The sequence below is a fragment of the Hoplias malabaricus genome, chromosome 16 (assembly GCF_029633855.1).
Source record: "Hoplias malabaricus isolate fHopMal1 chromosome 16, fHopMal1.hap1, whole genome shotgun sequence".
Taxonomy (NCBI): Eukaryota; Metazoa; Chordata; class Actinopteri; order Characiformes; family Erythrinidae; genus Hoplias; species Hoplias malabaricus.
The window spans coordinates 9,813,962-9,826,243 of NC_089815.1; the positions used below are offsets into that span (position 1 = coordinate 9,813,962).

The window sequence follows — 12,282 nt, forward strand, 5'->3', positions numbered from 1 at the left end:
GTCCACTTTTTCATTAGTTTTTCGAACTACCTCTTCACAGTGGAAAGGTCTAGGACTATAATTTCAGGTCCTCATTTATTTCTTTTGAGGAGCCACGGTGCCATAGCACCATGTTTCAGAGAGCAGCTTGCGTCTGCTGGAAAGTCTCTGAGCAAGAGAAATGTAACGGTTAAAGAGTTTTTTTTTCTGTTTTTTTCAAAAGGAAAAAAAAATCTGTTGAAATAATGGAGGAAACTTTGTGGTTTTGCCTCCCGTGCATTCCCTGAGAGCCTCTTTGACAGCCTTAAAGGATAGCCACTGGCACACGCCGGACACCCACGTATAGCATACAAAGTACAAGTCATTCTACCAAGTGTACAGGAACATATAAACTCCAGAGAGAGCTGAAACAGTGTGTGTGTGTGTGTGGAGGGGTGGGTATTTAAGGGGGTTCCTGGCAGACTCCCCAGCTTTTTTCCACTGTGCGAGTTGTCCTGTCACAGTCTGCCGCTGGCCACATGCTGAAAGTGACTTGGTTGTAAGATCTCTACCAGGAAAGAAACTGAAACTATGACACAGAGCAAAACTGAACCCCTTGGGTCCTCTGAGATGCAAATAAAACATTTGCTATGTGCAAGAGTGAATGTCTCCCAGTCCATGACTTGAGTCCATGAACCTCTGCTTTTGTAGCACGTTCCTATTTGGGGGCTTCTAAGTGCACAGCAGTTCTCCTAATCCTGTAGCTACCTTGAGACCAGCTCTCTCCTCCCAGGCCTTTTCATCAGTCTGGCTACGAGACCATTATTTCAACATTATATAAGCATAGTCACTATATTTCAACAAGGCCCCTACAAAGAGCAGTTGGTGTGCTCGCCTTATATGTGTGTGTGCATGCTTGTGTGAGAGATGAAAAGTCCTGCGGCGAGATGTCACAGGGGAAGAACGCTCTATGTCTCTGGTTAGAGGCAGGGCTGAGGTGGTGGCAGAAGGGGGGGTGGGGGGGTAGGGAAGAAATGGCCCTCCTCTTCCTCAGCGTAGCTAAATTTATTGGTCACCATCTGCAGGGTGGAGGAGTTTGGGCCTCCTCCAGACCACAGAGAGGCTTCTAATTAAATCGTCATCATTATCAACTTGTGGTCAGCGATCATCCCTGACGCCAAACTCTTCCAAGATGAACATGGAAACCCAATGAGCCTTTTTCCTTTAAGCCCGGCATTGGACAGACTTAGAAAGAGAAAAGCAGAAAAGGAAAGTGCTACACAGGGCTCTTTTTTGGCATGCAGGGGAAAAAAAGGAACTCTGCCATTTCCATTCAGGTTTTAAACAATTACCAAACATCAGAGGGAAGCAGAAGAGCTGTAGCTGAGACTGTTGGAGTCATTGTTGATCCCTGGACCTGCTCATTGTAAAGCCACTGTGGCTGTGTTGGCGTGTTGGGACCCGTGATATTATCAATGAGCATGAATGCCCCCGCCTGGCAGGATCCATATCTCCGAAGCTTCAAGCTCTTAGTATGGCATTCCATGCCTCAGCTTATGTGAGTGACACCGAGGAGTGCGCTAAAAAGCTTTATCAGAACATAATTACAGCCCCCATGATTAAAGGGGAAGTGACTCTGATTAGAAGAGTTTCTTGGGGGACGTGGAAACTGGATGAATATTCAAATGGAAAAGGCAAGCAGAAGTATTATGTGAAGGGTTTTCTCTCTCTCTCTCTCTCTCTCTCTCTCTCTCTCTCTCTCTCTCTCTCTCTCTCTCTCTTTCTTTCTTTCTCTCCGCTTACTCCCGTAACGAGGTATGCGTCTTCCAGACTGCCGTGCAACCGCAAAGCTATGATATCATCTTTAGAGTGCAGATCTCATCGAGGCCCTTTGCAGTTCTTGCTATTGGGCAGAAAATGCGCATACAGATATCGGGACATTAATACAACCGCCCTCTTTTTTTTATTTATCCATAGCTACTTCTGTCTTTTTCTCCCTGTCTTTCTCACACTCTTCTCTTTCCAGGCTGGAATTCAAGAGCTATGCAAAGCAGCCCAGATTTCTGCAGGAGAAGGGAGGGAAAATAACATGGCGAGGTGGACTGAGTTTGACGCTTGTTTTCGTATGCTATCAGCCTGGCACGCAGGCATAATGTAGCGGACTTTCACAGCAAATTGAAGCTGAAACGGCAAGGAATGCGCAGGGTTTGTGGGGGGAGGAAGGCAAAGGCCTCATCTCCTCTGGCCAGCTCGCAGAGGAGCACAACGTTGCCGTGAACTTCAAAGCCTCTTTAAGCGAGCCAGATGAAGAGGCGTTTTATTAGCGCTTCACTTCTACAGGGAGATTAGCATTGCTTTAGCCTGCCCCTCTGCTCTCATCTCTCAGTTTCCCCCACAGCACGGTCGACCATGTGATAGCCTCATTTTTATAAGAATCGGAACAGGGAGGATTCATAAAAAAGAATAAAATCAACAGTTATTTCAGTCACAATTTTACAATTTCACAACTGACTTCCTTCTTAGAATGACAGTGGCTAACCTTCCTATTACAGCTTTTGATTTCGACAGGGCATGGTTTTGCGCTCGGCAAGCGATACATAAAAAAAAGCTTAGGTTTCTCTGAATTTGTGGCTAAAGGCTGCTTATCTTGAAGCCTTTCACAGGCCTTAGAAAAGTGTCATATTTCCTGCACTTAGAAAAAGCTTCATGGCTAAATTGTTGAGCATTAGAAGCTAGGCACTGTTGTGAGTTACACAACAAAGGCTGGGGTGTGCATCAGTGCTTCTTTCTTCTTTTTTCTTTTTTAAATCTTTGGTAACTTTTATATGCCTTGACACTGGTATGTTTTGATGTTGGAATGCTTTTATTACAACACAAAAAAAACATACATGCACAGTGTGTAAAGCAGCTTTGTCAGGTTTTACAGTCTGATTATTCACATTCTTGGTGTATTATTCTGAGATGGGGCTTGTGAAACACTGCGTAGCAATCAAGCTGTTGCTCGAACACTCGAGTTTGCATGATCCTTGAAAAATTTGGAGAAGGTGCTAAGCTGTCTGAGCTGAGAGCCAAGGCCCTGGTTCCTGCCGAGTGTTTTGCTTGTATCGCGTTGATCACATCCCCACTCCTCTCCTTCAAAAACCTTGTCCGTGCATCTTCTCAAGTCTCTCATATATTTATTTACGTCTCAGCTTACTTCTGGGTTTACTAGTCAAAGCTCAGTTGGCCAGGAAATGTATATTTGGGTGTAATCTAAGATATATTTGAAAATAGTGTGTGGCGAACAGTAGTGAGTGCAAAGGCCTCTTGATATTTTCTTTGGAACGTTGTCAGTTTGTGTTGGAGAATAATGAAAACCATGTGTTCTGCAGGCGCTGCAAAATCAGAGACCTTTTCATGTGACCCACCTGTCGGGCTTTCACTGTCAATAACGCTAACCTCGTGTTACTGTCATCAGCTGAGAGGGGGTAGCGCATGTTCGAGTGACTCTCTCTGACCCTGGCACCAGTGTTTGACACACATTCATCAAACCCGTGAACAAATGGACTGCTCGACATAATGGTTAAACACGAGACAGACACACTCCCAAACAAACATCAACCTCAGCTCTGGGCTCCAATTCTGTGAAATAGCATTTTCCCTTTTCTTTTTTTTTTTCCCCCTCTCACAAATTTTCACAGACTGTTGGCTCCTCAACTGTCTGGTTTGTGCTTATAGGCCGACGGCCGGACAGGGCCTCTCCCCTCCACTAGGTGAGGAGTTCCTCAAGTTTCACACGGCCTGTGCTACGCTCTAATGGGCTCTCTGGGCACGATTGGAACATAACAACCATTTCACTATGTTTGTCTTGCCCCCCCTCGAGCCCAGAAATCTGTTCAGGAACACGGGACATATAGTAGGGTTCATGATGTAAGTTGTTATTACTGGATATATGGGGTAGGAAAGTTTGGATTATTTTCCAAAACTCCACTGTGCAATGGGCATTATGTCACAAAGGCGACATTGTAGCCAGTCGGGTGTGCTTCAGCGTGTGCGTATGCGTGTCTCATAACTTAATCATTTGCTCTACATTGTCTGACCACCCGGTATGTCTCAAAAGCAGACGCTTGACTTGTGCTGTGGCATTTCCTTTCTCTGGCTCTAATCAATGTAAAATAATCTACATAAGTAAAGCTTAAATTAAGAGGTATGCATACAGGACCTAAATGGAACAATGGCGCTTTGGAAATGAACAGTGCGTATATATGTTGACTTTTATTACATATACTGTGACTGGAGCAGCCCTCAGCAGGTTGAGCTTATAGAGATTCTATTTAACAGCAGTCCCAGTGGTGTTGTTTGGCTCATGGATTCATAACCACATTAGGTCCGGTAGCTTACGGCTCTCTGGCATGTTGAGAGGAGGCTGAGATAGAGCAACAATAATTTCACCCCCCAGCCCTCCTGGCCCGACTCGCTGGCACAATCATGTGACACGTGTCATTTCTCCAAGCCTACCGTGATTGCCGGGATGGGGGCATGTCCCCGAAGCTGCTCTCTGTACAGCTGGGCTGCTCTTCTCACAGGGCCAGTGCTGATTGCCTTGTGTACAATAGGGGCATCATGGGAAAGGACGTGCCTGTAACAGCTAAGTGAAGAACCATGCATCTCCTGTTTTTTTGCTAATTGAATTCGGCAGTAAAATATGCTGGCAGGAGCCCTTACCTTGTTTGACTTATTATTGCCTGACTGGAGAGGTAATTTGACCTCCTCATTTCAAAGGCTCTTTTTTCCCTTGCTGAAAAAAAGAGTGTTAAACTCAATTACGCCACCCATCAGTGACTCAAACGCTGCGTTTGTTTTCGTCGAGGGAGTAAATCAGGAAACGAGAGAGAGAGAGGAGAGGAGCCCTCTTATTCTATCCAACTCTTTCATTCTGCTTTTCTTTCTTTCATTCTACTTTTCTGTCCCCAGCAGCTGCAGGGTATGCAGAAAATACAGCACAGAGAGAGAGAGAGAGAGAGAGAGAGAGAGAGGGAGAGAGAGATTGCCTAGCCAGTCATGTCAGCTGAGATTTGTGTCCATCCTTTAAATCATTTCCCTTTCTAGAAAATTAAGAACACAGAAATATTCTCAAACCGATCATTTCTCCCCCCCTCCCAAATGGAGTCATTTGCATTCCAACATGTGGCAATTAATTGTGGGCTTCAAAGAGGGAAAAATGATTGCTGTGATTGTAAATAACCAAAACTAAGGGGTTATAATGTTAATTGTCTCAATGGTTAAACCAGTTGTGTAGGGCTTGCTCCAAGCAAATCCGCCCATCACTTTAAGATTTACATTTGGGTTGTGAAACAGTGTATTTCTGTACTGACTCTCTGAGAAAACATTTACCTCCCTGTCCTCACTTCTGTTTTCCTCAAAGCCAACTCTCCATACCCTCTCTTTCTGTCCCTGTGGGCATTTGTGGCAGGGATTTATGGGTATGATCCTACACTGAAACCGATTTCAAAGATTTCCTTTTATTTTATTTATTCCTCCTGCCATTTTGCTCCCTAAGAAAACATGAGAATGGCATTGGATTCACTTGGAGCCACCAAATGATACCCAAGAGCAGGTCAACCTTTCCAGTCGCTGCTTTAAGTATTGAAAGTCAGGTTCCTCATGGAGTATGCAAACACTAATGGGTCAAAATATGCTTTTTGTTGTAGTTTTATCTTACACGAATCTTAAAATCTGTCATTTACAGAGGAGCCAAGGCCTCCTTAACACTTAAGAGAGCTTCTTTTTCTCTCTCTCTCTCTTTCTCTCTTTGTTAAAGAAATAGGGAATAAGACAGATGAGCCATTTCCTTACACTCTCCATGTTCTTGACCTCGTCTCTTCAGATTTACCTCATTTCAATCTTATCAGATCTTTTCACTGCCATGGGTCCAATTCAGTTGCAAATGTAATCTTTGAAGATGGAGCAGCGTCACACATAGCACCGTCATGAACAAGAACAACAGCAAAAAAATATAATTTGTGGACAACCGATGGGCCTGATTGTAACGTGATCATTTCTGGATCAATTGATCCCATTCTGGTTTAATTCACCATGTGATTGACTTTCAGCACAGCGTACTGTTGGAAAAATATCCCTGCCTGGCTCCTGGTCTTTTAAGTAGTGCAGTCATTTGAATACAGATGCTCGCTGCTTAGACCTTGTCACTGGAAATAGCTCAAAGTCAGGAGACAATTGCAGGTTGATTATGTTGCCACAGACAGAAGATGCAGGTCCTTTTGTGCGCCGGTTTTATTTGCATTTAAATGCTTATTGTGGCCTGCTAAAGCATATGCACACTGATTGTCAGCTCAGGCTGTCGTCTCTGTTGTCTTAAAAAAAACAAAATAAAACTGAATTACAATAAGAGGGAATTGGGAGTGGGAAGCCTGGAATCATTTTTTATTTTCCAAAGGTAGGGTCTAAATCAATCAATGTGCCAAGGTTTGTTGACTTGTTTTCATGCTTTGGTTTTCAGCTTTTTTCCCCCCACTTTTCTTTGATTTACATGACATCTGTGCAAATATTTTTGTCTTCAAACAGTATTCTGAAATGATCTGATGATTTTGTTCAGCAAAATGTCATTCCTGAAGTGTGCCATGTTTGTAGTGTTTCTACTTGTGGCTGACCTTTGTCTGAGTGTGTAGAAAAATACCTGAGAATGTGTGCATTCAACTTTCATTTGTGTCTGTGTGTGTGTGCCTCCGCTTGTGTGTATGGCTTGTGTTTTAACACGTCTGTGTGTGTATATATATATATATATATATATATATATATATATATATATATATATATATATATATATATATATATATGTGTGCGTGTGTGTTTGTGTGTACGTGTCCATTACTGTATGTGTGTTTCTAAAGGAGTGTATGTGTATGTGTGTACGGTGCCCATGGCAGACCCCCACTCCTGCTGCTCCAGGCTCTGGGTCCTTTGTCCTGCTGCACTCAGCGCGTCTGCCTCCTCAGGAGAGTGACGTCTCTCTCTAGTGTGGCCACACAAAGGCCCTTCCTTCTTTTGAGGTGTTAAAAACTTCCATTTATGCATTCCCTGGACAAAAAGCCCCTGAGCCCATTTTCGAGGCCAGTGGCAACACAGGCAGACATTGTGGCCACGCTTCTCCGGTACTCATTTCACAGCTTCTAAAACCAGTATGTGGTGAACAGGATTTCAGCAGCTAAAATGCCCCGCGAGAGCGCGGGCGATAAGAGAGGGAGAGAGAGGGAGAGAAGGAGAGAATGGCCAGTGACTCAGTAAAGTAGAAGATGGGGCCTGGAAAATAAACACATTACCTGAGAGAGAACCGGGCTTGTTTTCATAACCCGGCTCAATAGTTATGGTGCGGGGGGAGGGGGTGGAGGGCAAAAAAAATAGAAGAAAAGGAATGAATGAAAAAGAGAAAAGGAAAGTGGACTTGAGAAAGGGGGGGGGGGGGGTGGAATCGTCTTCTGCTTGTGTTGGGGAATCCATTCCATGGGCCTGTGTTAGACGGCCAAATCAATGAGAGAACAACATGGCTGTGGCGTTCGGTCACTAATCACAGGGCGGAGAATGTGTGAGTTTTGAATCAAAGAGGCACTTTATTCAGTGTCCTTTGGGACCGTAATTCCTCTGGTGGTAGATGTGAGGGTCTTTACAGACCGTTCAATGCTTTCTTCCCCTTAATGTGGGACTGCTCTTGTGATTCTTGGGGCCAGTATCTCTGCAGCGGTGGACATGAAAGTCAGTCTTGGTGATCCAGAAGAGCAAGCAGAGCTGTTTTGTTTAAAAACAATTTCCCATATTTCTACAGCTGTCTGTGTGCAGAGCAGTGAAAGTTTATGTTCATATCTGACAGCTTTAAATGAAGAGGAGACGCTCCTCTGTGTTGAACCTGTGCTTGTGATGCCAGGAATGCCAGTGTTTCACCACCAGCTGGGCTTCTTGCTTGCTGGACTGCATCCAGCCCCAAATAACTCAATGATATGGTGGATATTTATTTATTCAGTGGAAGAAAGATGGCCTTTGTGGTGTTGCTGCCTCTTACGGCATTGCCCCACTGCACTTCCACTGAGGATTGAAAGACCCAGTTTAGCCACTATAACTGCATCATGAATGAGTTTTGAGATGCCCTGTCACTTAGTACCTGTGGTAAGGTCGCCCCCACCCTGTCCAAACCCTCACCCATCTGCACTTATGCTCCTCCACAGTCAGGTGCTCCTCTCTCCTTGCTTTCTCCAATAGGTTTATCTTCATGCTCAGTAATTAAGTCCAATTGCTGCTGGGAACCAGGCTTTTCTCCCCTTCTTGCAAGCCAGAGGCAAAATGCAGGCGCAAGTTGATTTTTGTCAAGCTGGAGATTGAATTTGACAATGGTCTTTGCCGAGCAGCAGGCATGGAGGGTTTTCAGCAAGAACCCCCCACCCACCCCTCCAAACCCCTCTGTTGCCCATCCTCCCCTCGCAAATGGGAGCTTAGCCTGGGCTGCTGGTTTAAGGCCTCCCCTCTACCTCATTTTACCCCATCCAACAAGCCCCCCCCCCCCCCCCCCCCACTACTCCACCGTTCCCTCTCAACTCCCCTCCCCTCACAGTGCAGTCACTGGCCCTGCTGTCAGCGACGAGATAACCTGGCCTCCACTAGGTAAGAGAGCGACCTGCTGATGGGCGAGATTGGCTCTTTTGTCCCAATAACTACCTCTGCTAAATCTCCTCTTTAACATGTTGTGGACTAAGAGGAGTACAGAGGTGGAAATAGTGTATAGAAGTAATGTATTTCTTTCCTGCAAGTTCCAAAACCCCGAATAAAGCTTAGGTGATGGGGTGCAATTTAAAATGTTCCATGTTGTGTTGAGGAGCACCGGGGCGGCTATACCCTTTTCTGAGTAGTTCAGTCGAATAAGCGACTGCCACTGGGTTTAACCACTTTGGCGTACAGTTTCAGAGCTTTAAAAGCAGCCACATTTTAGCACACGTTTTTAAGTATATGGCTTTACAGTACATTACTGTAGTTCTCCCTTCGAGGCTCAGGGGGGATCTTGAAAACAAGCTGTTCGAAAATTGCGACCGCTGCGAGAAAGTGCATAGTTTTAAGGAGGTTAGCCACTGACATAGGCCACGGTCATATGATAGTGAAAGACACAGCGCGCCGTTATGTGGTGCAGTAATTAGATCATCCCAGACCCCCTACTGTAGATGAACACATGCCTGGAATTTGAAGGTTCATTTGATTTCAGAGGGAATCTCAAATGCTGCTCTTTGGCCAATGACAGTTGAGCACATTTATAAATATTGTGGCCAGAACCTCAGGAGGCATATGTTCATACACTAACCGTGGATCATGTGCCAGAGAACATACACTGTGTCTTGACGTTGTAGGACATTGTTTCTATTTGTGTGCGTTGAGATTCATTCACAAAGATCCATCTTCCATTCTATTGGAATCAGGGACATGGATTAATGTTGCTGCTGGGGGGGAGTCATCAGTAATGTGTAGGAGTCCCCTGCCAGTTTGCATGTGGGTTAATGGGAATTAGCTCCAGGGACAGTAATTTGCACCATCCCCCAAGGCCAAGGCTAAAGCTACACTACACCAACCCAGTGTCATGGCCAACGGGTAGGGATTCCCTCTTTCTTTTTCTTTACAAACATTCCTCTTAATTTATTTTTCTTTCTTCATTTCTTCATTTGTTTGTTGTCGTTCTTTAGACTTATCCTCTCTTCATCACTTGCTTGTGCCTACCGAGACCTAGAACTGCTGTGAAAACCACAGGAGTAATTGCGGACACAATGATTCTGTAATAAAACTGTTGTGAAACTAATAAAAGCAGCCTGGAGCTGATTGGAATTCTCTTTAATGAATCCATGATCGCCTAATTAGGGAAGGGAAGAGTTTGAATGAGTGAAGTCCTGCTCAGTCTCTCTGCTCGCCTGCTTAATCCAGCATAGGAAATGAGCTGGCTAACACCACTACAATAGGCTGTCACATCTGCTTACATTACACTTCGGGGCTTATTGCGTTGGTTTAATTATTTGTAATATCATTGTCTTATTATTCATAATCAAAAGATTTTTTTTTAATCCAGACAAATGATTAGCTTAAATAAGGCATGCATGTAAAATTATGCCGTTTTCTTGTTCCTGCGCTTGTTACTTTCGTCATTTCTCTCAATTACCATCAAATTATAAATTCAAATTCTTGTTAATTCATGCCCCCCCTGCAATTTAAAAAGCCCCTTCTTTATTAGGACTCAACAGGAATTAGGCGCCTGTAATACGATTGCAGGAGAGGAGCGTTTATAGAATTATCATCTCAAGCAAAGGCTTTTGCTGTGAGGAAAATGTGTGTGTATCTGTGTGCGCGTGTGCTTGTGCAGAACTGTCTGGGTGCTTCATGAAAGATATGTGTTCGTGTGTGTGAGAGAGAGAGAGTGTGTGACTGCATGGTGCAGGAGAGGTGAGAGTGCGGGGACAGAGACAGTGCTCCTTTGAGACTTTAGAACAGGCTTCCAGCTCTGAGGTGCTATTACGTTGACAACAGCTTTCCATTCACACGGGGGTCAGCCCCCTCCTCCGACCCATTGTCACTTTCGTTCTCAAGCTTGGCCACACATAGATCCGTTGGAGACCATGCGCTTTGCCCTAACTTGTTCCTTTGACCGTGACTCCTACTCTTCTAAATGCCTGCGCCCGTGGTTCTCCAGCCAGAGTTGGCTGTGACAGCATGGGCACGGTGGCTCCTTGCTTTCTCTGCCCGAGCTGGAGGGAGCACAATTTGCCGGCAGATCAATTAGCTGTGACCTTAAACCCCTGTGTCCTTGTTTAATTGGCGGTGCCAAGGCAGGCTAATTGTATAAATCAACTGGTAATGAGATCCCTTCTTGTTGTGAAAAACAGAATAATGTGAAGAAATGAATGTCGATAAGCTTTGTGCACTTCCCTGGCCTTTTTCTTTCCCCTTTCATTTTTAATTTCTCCCTTCTCCAGTTGCTGCATTTCATTATTTTATTCCTAACCCTTTCCTCCCACTTTCCCTCTCACATTCAAAGCCGTAAACGTGAACCCGGACTTTTACTGAGATAATGGCTATAGCCAAGTGCGTCCTCTCTTTTAAAACGTACATGTTTGTTTGTGTTTCCCCCCCTCATGGCCCTCTCGCTGGTCCGCTGGAGGACTTGAAGAGACGAGCTCAAGCTAGCCGAGCTGGGGCGCTAAATAAATCATTAGCTCTGTGCGGTGGAAGAGAGGCCGTGCGAAGGATTGAATAAAGCAAGCACTTTATATGAAAGCCATTTATTAGTGGAATCAAACAGTGCAGGGACAGATTAATGAGGTATTATAGAAGTGGATTCTAAACATTGTCTAGGACTAAGTCCCTCAGGGGGAAGGGAGAATAACTTGAGGCCTTACAGCCACGGGGGCTGTTTAACTTCAGTTGCGAATGCTCTGAGCCCATGCCAGTTCTGTTTCTCCCTCCCTCTCTCTGTCTCCTGTTCTACACTCACACAGCAAAACCTTGTTTTAACCTCCTTATGCAAAATGTAACAAAATATATGTCATGATAAAAAAATAAAATATAAACTGATTATGTTTTATATTTTTTTTAAATTTCAGGTCACTTTCATGAATTCAAAATCAACTTACCAGTGATCGCTGGGAGCTGGGGATAAAGTCATTCTGTTTACGTAAGTACACACTATTTTTGTTTGTCTTTTGTTGGCCAACATTTTGACTGAATTCTGCTCTCCCTTCTGTTTTTTTTCCTCCTGTAATTATCTCTCTCCCTCTTTTACTGTTTGCACATCTTCCATCTTTTAAATCCACGAAGCCACATGGAAAATTGTGGCTCCTCATAATACAAAAATCAGAAGAAAGAATCCGTTTATTATTCACTCTCTTTCTTGGAATGAAGCTTTTCCTACAATATCACGAGTCAAGTACATGCATGTGAAAATGGAACAGAATGGAAAAAGAATTTCACACGTTACGTTACTTGGGATTTGTCATGCTTCTTGACAAACAGCGACATCAGTGATATGCGTAACATTTACTGAGATGATAATTACTTGAAGAAGAAGTCGACAGCAGAAGTTTCAACATTAGACGGAATTATCACAACATTGCACTGTTTAGAAAAGCATGGATTTGGTTGGTTAGTGCTTCCCTCCATTTCCATGCCCACACCCACTCACACACACCTCCGTCTGTGCATATAGAGTGAATCTATTCTCTATGCTAATGAGGGTTATGTTATTGGTAGTTTATAGCCGCCAGTCGCTCTCAATAAGCGCATTCACAGCAATGAAGAAAGAGCCCCATT

General features: G+C 44.3%; 1 protein-coding gene across 1 annotated transcript in view; it reads left to right on the forward strand.

Annotated features, from left to right (window-relative positions):
* sox6 (SRY-box transcription factor 6) overlaps positions 1-12,282 on the forward strand; it is a 150,574-nt gene that overhangs the window by 10,508 nt on the left and 127,784 nt on the right. The window contains exon 3 of the mRNA XM_066647123.1: positions 11,577-11,647. The gene's annotated coding sequence lies outside the window, so the exon portion shown is untranslated. The remainder of the gene's footprint in view (positions 1-11,576; positions 11,648-12,282) is intronic.